The sequence below is a fragment of the Malus sylvestris genome, chromosome 6 (genome assembly GCF_916048215.2).
Source record: "Malus sylvestris chromosome 6, drMalSylv7.2, whole genome shotgun sequence".
Taxonomy (NCBI): Eukaryota; Viridiplantae; Streptophyta; class Magnoliopsida; order Rosales; family Rosaceae; genus Malus; species Malus sylvestris.
In genome coordinates, this window is record NC_062265.1 from 19,851,293 (window position 1) to 19,861,292 (window position 10,000).

The 10,000-nt window shown below is 39.1% G+C and overlaps 1 long non-coding RNA gene across 1 annotated transcript; it reads right to left on the minus strand.

Annotated features, from left to right (window-relative positions):
* Positions 1 to 8,068: 8,068 nt before the first annotated feature.
* LOC126627326 (uncharacterized) lies at positions 8,069 to 9,551 on the minus strand. Its single transcript, XR_007624973.1, has 2 exons — positions 9,380 to 9,551; positions 8,069 to 8,637 (listed from the first exon to the last, which is right to left on the minus strand). It is a non-coding gene; the product is annotated as an uncharacterized LOC126627326 (long non-coding RNA).
* Between the last annotated feature and the right edge of the window lie 449 nt (positions 9,552 to 10,000).

Sequence of the window (10,000 nt, forward strand, 5' to 3'; positions counted from 1 at the left end):
GAAAACTTGGTCGAGCTCGATGATATGGGTTCGCGAGTGGGCTGAAATGGCGGCGGAGGCAGCGAGGTGGGCAGCGGAGGCGGCGGGGTGGGTAGCAACGACATCGGTGTGGGCAACGGCGATGTCGGCGTGGGCAGCGGGGACGTCAACATGGGCAGCGGCGACGTCGGGACTGGATTTCTTATTCCGGGAGAAGAGGGATTTGAAACCCATCTGGATTGGAAAAAACGACCAGAAACTGAAACTAATGGAAGGAAACAAAATTCGAGATTCAGATTTGGGGTTGCTGAATTCGAAAATTGGGGAATTTGGGATTTGATTTTTGTTTTTGGGATTTTATTTGAAATTGGAGTGAGAAAACGTGTGAGGAGAGAAAAGAGGAGAGAGAGTTTGGTTAAGGAGATGGTGTGGGAAACAAAACGGAATCCAACTGAATCTCTCTTTCTGTCACGCCTCTTTGTTTTCTGTTGAGTTTTACTCTGATGAATCCTTGCTAATTTTGGAAGACAAAAAGAGGGGGATGGAGGGGAGAGAGAGAGAAGTGTTTAAGGGATGAGTTTAGGAGCTTAGTGAATGTTTTTCTGGAAAAGCCCAGTGAGGTTTTTGGGTTTTTTGCAGATTCATGGCGGATGTGAAAAAATGAAAGAGAATCGACATAGCTTTTCATGTCGTTTCCCACAGACGACGTCAAATGTTGATGCACAAAACCAGAGGGGTCTTGGAACAATGTAAATCCGTGTGCTGTTGGTACCACACATATTGGGTCTCAGAGATTGACACATTGGGCCTCAACATTTGGGCATCATTACCCAACCCATAATTATGTAAAAGGAGGAGCCCCTGATTCTATAAAAGGGGACTCCTCCCTCCTCACAAATCGGACTCTGTGAATCCAATAGAGGATAACACCCTCACAAACACAACAACACTCTCTTCCTCAGGGGGACTCCTCTTGAGCTTGTAATTCATACATACAGTTACAGAGAAATACAATCAACATCAGTGTGGATGTAGCCTAAACATTGGGGTGAACCACGATACATCTTGTGTTCTTTACATTCTTGCAGATTCACGGTCAGATTTACGTTGTTCCAAGACCCCTCCGATTTTGTGCATCAACATTTGATGCCGTTTGTAGGAAACGACACGAAAAGCTATGTCGGTTCTCTTTCATTTTTTCACCTCCGCCGTGAATCTACAAAATCACAAAAACCCTATAAACGAGTCCCATCTTTCTCTCTCCTCTTAAATCTAATAGTCCACCACTAGCAGAAACGGAGGAGGCTCAGTCTGTCCGTTTTATTACTCTTTCTCTATCTGAAAGAATCAAGCAAGCTTCCCTTTTGCTCCCGCAGTTACTCTCCCCATAAGCATCAACTGATAAGCTGTGAGATGTGCGCTTTCTACAACGCCTCTTCTTTTCTGTTGCCAAACCAAAGATTATGATTCACCCAGATCAGGCAAGATGGTTTTGTCGACTTCTCACTAACCCACACAGAAGACACTAAATCCATTTCCTCTCTTTCTCTCTTCGATTCTCAGAAGAAAATAAAAAGCTTTAGTCTTTCTTTCTCTAGAAAACAATAGGACACAACCAGTACTTGTTTTCTTTCACTACTTTCAGTCTTTTAGGGATGCTAGTGCGGATCGAGCATGCTTTGACGACAGTCGGGTTTGGCCAAACCTTTTTGGGGATCAAAGAACACAAAACCTTCGCATATCTCTCTCTCTCTCTCATCAGCCACTTTACACTGAAAATCCAAAACTCGCAGAAAATCTCTTAAATTCCATTAATCGGTAATGGAAGATTCGCGGGAAATACTACTGAAGTCGTTGGAGAGCTTCGACGTATGTGTCCCGGACGACGTGTCATTTGTTAAGGACCTGATGCCGACGACCTCGGTCTCGATCTGTGGCCATTCTCTCAATCTCATCGACAGAACGACGCCGTTTCCCACTTTCCTCCCTGACTCCTCAGTCGTCGACCAGTTCAAGCTCTATATGGACATTGCCTCCAAGATCAAGAGCCTCAGTTACCTTGCCGACCTCAGCTTCCATCAAAGGGCTTATGCAAGTTGATAAGGTTCTTGGTGGAGAGGCTTTCAAATTCTTCTGAAGTTGGCAGAAAAGCTGGTTCAGAGGGTGTCAATGATGAAAGAAAAGAAAAGAAGGTAGCTCTGGAAGTAATTTGGAGGACAAAAACAAAATGGTGATAAGGAACCAGATCTCAGTGGTGACAAAGTTCGAGTCAAATTGGACTAACTCACATTGAAGGGTGAAGTGCCTGAAATCAGTATTAATGATGTGTGCGCCTCTAGCACTAGAGGATTCAACAAGGACAGACAGTAGAGAGGGAAGAAATAGAAGAAATAGAAGAAATAGAAGAAGTAAAAAGCTGAAAGGGTTTCTCACTCCCTACCTTTTAATCAAAACTTTCACAGAGAGAAGAGAGAGAGAGGGGGGTACAAAGCGAAGGTGGTACACGAAGCATCATAGTGACCATGTCCTTGGGTTATGCAGAGAAGCTTTCCTACATAGAAGATGTGGGCCAAGTCGGAATGACTGAACATTTCGACACGCCTCAAGTTTTGCAAGAAAAAATTGAGTAGCTTGCTATGTTGATACAAAAGAGTAAGCATTTAGTAGTGTTTACAGGTGCAGGAATCTCGACTTCTTGTGGTATGCTCGACTTTTGAGGTCTAAGGGGAATTTGGACTCTGTAGGTGAGAATAAAAAAACCTTATACCAAATGCATAGAGTTGAATTTTTTTTCTTTGTGATTTGTCAACAAGGAAACCAAAAAGAGGTCCCGGTCGGTGTCTGGGTCTGATGTGCCCAGGAAAAAGCCCAGTAAAGGTCCAAATGCGGTGTTGATGGCTCACGAGGCATTCTATGTGAGGAACAAGATGGTGGTGAATGACGGGTACAATAAGCGGCAGTCGTTCGATTTTCTTCCACTTTTTTTTGCGTAAAGGGTGTGGTTCGAAAAGCACAGCCCCTTCTTATTCCCTCTAACTTCCTCCATTTCCAGATCCGTGCTTCAGAGAGAATTAAGACTTTCCTATTCACATCTGAATCCGTGAACGAGGGTCACCCCGACAAGCTGTGCGACCAGATCTCTGATGCAATGCTAGATGCCACTATTTTGGGTTTATGAAAAGAAAGGAGCAAGAAAGTAAAAGTAATGTTTGATGGTGGGGCAAACACAGAAATGTGTTCTGGATCTCACAGAAGAGGGCGGTTGTCAACCACCCACATGCAAAAGCAAAGAATAAAGGGAAGTTTTGCTCTGCGAGAGCACATGGGAAACAAAAGCAAAAGTAGAAAAAAAAAGAAAGAAAAAATAAAGAGGAAGGAATTATACTTGGTCTGCCATCTGCTAAAAGGAAGAAAATAAAGAGGAAGGAATTGTAACTGGTGGTGGTGCGGCCCCTTTTATCTTGTAATCATAAATAAAGAGAGAAGGCAGCACGCCAAAAAAAAAAAAAAAAGGGCAAGCCCTATGTAATAGGTTGGAATGTTATATGGAGGGTGAAGGCCCATATGCCCAAAAGAGCCAAGCCATATGGCTTCAAACTCCAAACCCCATCCCTCCACTTAAAGTTCACCCTCTATTATCACCAACCAAGTGATCAAAAGTACGCCCAGTACTCCAAAATTATTCGGCAGCCTGCCGTTATTATCACCCACTAGGTGATCAAAAGTACATCCAGTACTCCAAAATTATTCGGCAGCCTGCCACTATTATTATCAACAAGGTGATCAAAAGTACGTCCAGTATTCCAAAATTATTCGGTAGCCTACCACTATTATCACCAACCAGGTGATCAAAAGTACGTCCAGTACTCCAAAATTATTCGGTAGCCTGCCGCTATTATCACCAACTTGGTGATCATAAGTACGTCCAGTACTCCAAAAATTATACATGAGCATCACTCATGTCAATCATACATAAACATTCATGAGCATCACTCATGTCAACATTCATGAGCATTGCTCATGTTAACATTCATGTCAACATCCATGAGCATCACTCATGTCAATCAACATAAACATTTATGAGCATCACTCATGATAATCATCTTTAAAAGCTTCATTTACAAAAGCTCAAGCTTCAAAGCTTCACTTTCAAAGCTTCACTTACAAAGCTTCAGTGCATGGTATACAAAAATCGCCTCCGAACAACCGCCACTTCGGCCCATACATGGTTGAATTTGAAGTCTCCAGCCAATAGACTCTATTGACTAAAGACTTGGGGGACTACACTATGTACCACACACTAACTGGGCTTCATGAAAAATACTTGGTGGATCTAGCCCATCACTGATATATTGAGGAGCGAGCCCTTACTTTATAAAAGGGACTTTCTCACCATCATTAGAGAGCATTGCCGCTTGCTAAGCAACCGCCTTACCGCAAGCATCAACTCTAGCCCATCACTTATGTATTGAGGAGCGAGCCCTTATTCTATAAAAGGGACTCCATCACTTTCATTAGAGAGCACCCATTATTCATGTATTGAGGAGCGAACCCTTATTCTATAAAAGGGACTCCCTCACCATCATTAGATAGCATCGCCGCCTGCTGAGCAACCGCCTCGCCACGAGCATCAACTCTAGCCCATCACTTATGTATTGAGGAACGAGCCCTTATTCTATAAAAGGGACTCATTCACCATCATTAGAGAGCATCGCCGCCTGCTGAGCAACCGCCTCGCCATGAGCATCAACTCTAGCCCATCATTTATGTATTGAGGAGCGAACCCTTATTCTATAAAAGGGACTCCCTCACCTTCAACGCCGCAAGCCGAGCCAACCAAGGCAACATAAGCCACAAGCCAAGCAGCCTTGCAACATGTGCTACTTCTAGTTGAGCATCATTTCACATTGAGCACCATCTCATATCGAGTATCAGTTCTAGACAACATCTAGTTACTTCAGCCCACACATGGACTGAATTTCAAGTCTCCAGCCAAAAGACTCTTTTGACTAAAGACTTAGGGACTATTGTTGGTACCACACATATTGGGCCTCAGACATTGACACATTAGGCCTTAACATTTGGGCATCATTACCCAGCCCATAATTATGTAAAAGGAGGAGCCCCTTATTTTATAAAAGGGACTCATCCTCTCTCACAAATCGGACTCTGTGAACCTAACAGAGGGCAACACCCTCACAAACACAACAACACTCTCTTCCTCAAGGGGACTCCCCTTAAGCTTGTAATCCATGCATACAGTTACAGAGAAATACCATCAACATCAGTGTGGACGTAGCCCAAACATTGGGGTGAACCACGATACATCTTTTGTTCTTTACATTCTTGCAGATTCACGGTCGGATTTACGTTGTTCCAAGACCTCTCCGGTTTTGTGCATCAACATCTATATATGTGTGTGTGTGTGTATATATATATATATACTTGTAGTAGTTCCTTCCTCCCATCAAGAAAAGAGTTACCAACAGTTACAACTTCAATGTAACTGTCCAATTCAAATTAGTTTGAATCTCATTAGGTTTTGCTTCAACAATTTAAGTTCGGAAACTGCATTAGTGCATCAGTTAGGCTATACTCGACATATAACTCACTTAGCTTATAACTTTACACTTGTTATATGTTTAATGAAACTCACATCAAGTTTCTTACATTCTCCCACATGAGTGAGATCAAACATTAAGCCAATATTGTAATATCATAAGTAAGTATGATCATGTAGTTATAATTTGTAGAGCCTTTACTTAGTACTTACTAGTTCAGTGTAGCAGATGAATCTTGGAAACTTGATATTAGTATTTGCATTAATTCACAAAGACCACTATCACACTGCATTAAAGTGTAAGTATAAACATCAGGGAAACATTACATTAATAAGAGAATCATAATGTACACTTTATTCTCTCCCACATTTCTTTGGTCTTAAGATACATCAATTAAGGTATCTTTTTTAGCATATTATCCTTGCAAGAATTAACATTCAAATAGTGAGATTCTTTAAACATATATATTGTACTTACATAATGAACAAAATGATTAGTCCAGTACATTCACACTATTACTTGAAATAGCAAGGATTGCAAGCATAATATCCTTACTCCTACATTCAAAACTCATCTATTGAACTCTGTAGACCCATGCTTGTTGAAACTTGTAACATGTACGGCTTTGGTTAGTGGATCAGCCACCATATAATGGGTGCTGATATGCTCAATTTCAATAATGCCTTATCTCACTTGATCTTTCAAATACTTTATGTCCATTAGTCTCGATGCTTCAGACCTTTTATTGTTCTTGGCAAAGAACATTGTTGAAGTATTATCACTCCTTTTATTTTAACATCCATTTGGTGGAGTTCCAAATTAAACTGTGATGTCAAAGCCATGATTACACGAAATGAATCCTTGGTTGAAACTGGAGAAAAGGTTTATGAATAATCCACTCATTCTATTTAAGTGAACCCCTTTACCACTAATCTGGCTTTGTACTTGTCCACTTTACCCTCAGAATTTCTTTTAGTTTTAAAAATCCACTTGCAACCAATGGCTTTTGACTGTGGTGTATTCTCCACCAAAGTCCAAACATGGTTACTTGCCATGGAAGCCAATTCATCATCCATTGCAGTTTGCCATTGTTAAGCATAAGGACCTAACTTAGCTTATTGGTATGTTACTAGATCATCCACATCACTAACATCATAATCAATCTCTTGTAAATACACCATGTAATCATTTGAAATGGCTGATTTCCTTGCTCTTGAAGACTTTCTTGTAAGGAGTAATGGATGATCAATGTTAACTGACAATGTAGGCTGAGAACTACCTGGAATTGCACTATTGGAAGGTTGATCATGACTTTTAGATGTTGGTGTTAAGATTGTAGTCTTAGAGAGTTGAGGAATCTCAAAAACTGATGGAAGTGAGGCAGCAGTTGGCGGAGATAAATTTAAATCATTAGTGAGTGACATTGGCATAGGTAATGAAGAGGTATTCATCGCACTTGGAACTGAGGAAGAACATGGTTCATCTCGAGCAACTTCTTCAAAAACAAAAGAAGAAGGAGCACCAACTCCATTGTGTTGAATATCTTCAATGAACTTTGCATTGTGATTATCCATGATTCTGGTATGAGCATTAGGACAATAGAACTGATAACCCTTTGATTTTTCTGCATAACCAACAAAGTAGCAAGAAGTGGCCTTTAAATCCAATTTTCTTTCATTTGGATTGTACAATCTAGCTTCACATTTACACCCCCATGCATGAAAGTGTGAGAAACTAGGCTTTTTTTCTGTCCAAGCTTCAAATGGAGTGATTGGGACATCTTTAGTAGGCACTCGATTAAGTATATAATTAGCTATCTTGATTGCTTCACCCCATAAGAATTCAAGTAATTTGGCAAATGAATACATGTTTCTTACCATGTCTTTGAGTGTACGATTTCATCTCTCAGCTACTTCATTCTATGATGGTGTACATGGGGTAGTATATTGAGCCACTATGCCCTCTTGTTGCAGATATAATGCAAATGGTCCTTTAATTTGTCCTTGTTCTGTGTATCTCCCAAAAAACTCACCTCCATGATTAGATTTTAAAACAATTTAGAGTTTGAGACTTGTCCGAGATAAAAAACAAATAAGTATATCTTGAAAAATCATCAATAAAAAGAATAAAGTATGAGTTTCCACATATTGTTTTTGTTGGAAAGGGATCACACACATATTGTATTTGTGAATGATCTCTAAAAGATCATTGCTCATTTTTGCTTTTCATTTGTTGGTTAAATTAGTGGTTTAACCTTTGAAGCAATCTATGCAATTCTCAATGTCAGTAATATCAACATTTGGTAGTGCACTATCCTTTATTAGTCTCAGCATTCTAGCTTTGGAGATATGCCCTAACCTTCGATGCCAAAGCATTGAAGATGGACAGCTCTGAGGGTTGAATGGCTTGGTCCCCTTATAATTATCATTTTTGTTGCTCATGGTCTGCTTTCCTTTCCCTTTTGCAGTCTCCATAAGGTTGACTAGTTCCATTTTCTTTGCTTTGGACCTCTTTAGTCTGTCTTCCTCTTAACAACATATAGCAATCAATTTATTAATACTCCAAATTTCTTTTTGAGTGTTGTAGTTGACCTTTATTTGATCATACTCACTAGACAAATACTATAAAGCCATATGCACTAGGAATTGGTCAGTGATGCCAATTTCCATTGCATTCAGTTTGTTAGCAATGTTCACCATTTTCAACAAAATGTTCACACACACTGCCTAAACCATCATACTTGCTGTTGACGAGTGCATAAAGATGTGCACCCACTTCAGCCTTATCAGACCTTTTGAACTTTTCTTCTATCATAGCCATATAACATTGGCTAAGTCGCAGCTTGAGATGCCACCTCTGATGTTCTCTTCCATTGCATTTTGCATGATAAGAAGAGACATTTGATTTGCTTTTTCCCATTTCGCAAAATGATCCCTCTCTTGAGCAGTGCTGCTTTCAACCAAGGCAGTTGGTTGAGGAGACTTAAAAGTTATGTGAAACTCAAGCATTCCCAAATTCATTTCAATATGTTGCTTCCAAGTTTTGAAGTTGGTGCCATTCAACTTCTCAATGTTGACAATGTTAAGCATGTTGAAACCTGCATATAAATACATTTGGTTTGAAAATCACAAGTATTGTAAGCAAGAACATGTCTTTATTGTCTTGTTAGTCTTAAACATATGAAACCAGTCACACCTTTGGGCAAGAAACTATTCATATAAAGTTACAATTTTTAAAATTTGCTTAGCCAAATATAAATATAATGTTATGTGTGCTACACCTTTAGGCAAGAAGAAATACACCATTGCATGATATTCATCACTCACTATACATCAGTCCATAATGATCCCAGTATATAAATCTCTTTGGATTTTTTTTTTTAACTTAAGACTGGATCTAACACTTTGGTGTAAGATTCAAGTAATCAAATGAGAACATTACTCAAAATCATCATTATTAACAACAAAATGATATAATAGCCTTGAGCAAATATAAGGCATCATACTTCATGACTCAGTGTGAATTAAATTATGAACCATTATGCTACTCTATGAAAGTAATCATGAATATTGAAAGAGCAAAAAACAACACAAAGATAATGCAGTTTATAAAATGATGCAGCAATAAACAATATATATGTCATGCGCATGATATATTGAAATTAGCCATAGCAGCGGAAGAATGTAATCATAAGGCATGTATTATCACGCAAGAGTTTGAATATAGTGGCTTTTATACCACATGTTGAATTTATAATATCATAACCATCAAACCTTACATACTAAACTGGAGACAGAAACCCTAATCTGTGCATGGGTAATAAATATACAGGCACTAACCCTAATGACAGTAATGCTTGATAGTTAAACTAACTAGCATTCGATGCCATAGAGACCATTGGAGCAATATAATCTTCTTCTTTCTTGTGTAATCAATAGTATTACCAAACTCTCAATGGGATGAGTACATGTCAAAATCTGAAGTGGTAATGTTTTTCACACCAAGAGAATGGACCATATCACTATATCTATATATATATATATATATATATATATATATATATATATATATATACTTCTAGTAGTTCCTTAGTCCCATCAAGAAAGGAGTTACCAACAGTTACAACTTCAATTTAATTGTCCAATTCAAATTAGTTTGAATCTCATTAGGTTTCCCTCCAACATTTTATGTCTGAAAACTACATTAGTGCATCGGTTAAGCTATACTCGACAGATAACTTACTTAGCTTATAACATTACACTTGTTATATGTTTGATGAAACTCACATCAAGTTTCTTACATTGCCACCAAGGAAGATGGCTCCATTAATAGTCTCCATTCCAGTTTGGCAAGCAAACCAAAGTTAAAGGCATAGAGATAGAGAAATCCAAGGTCTCATTCCGGTTTGGGAAGACAATTTTCTCAGAAATTGAAATATACTCCATTATTATTTTTTTACA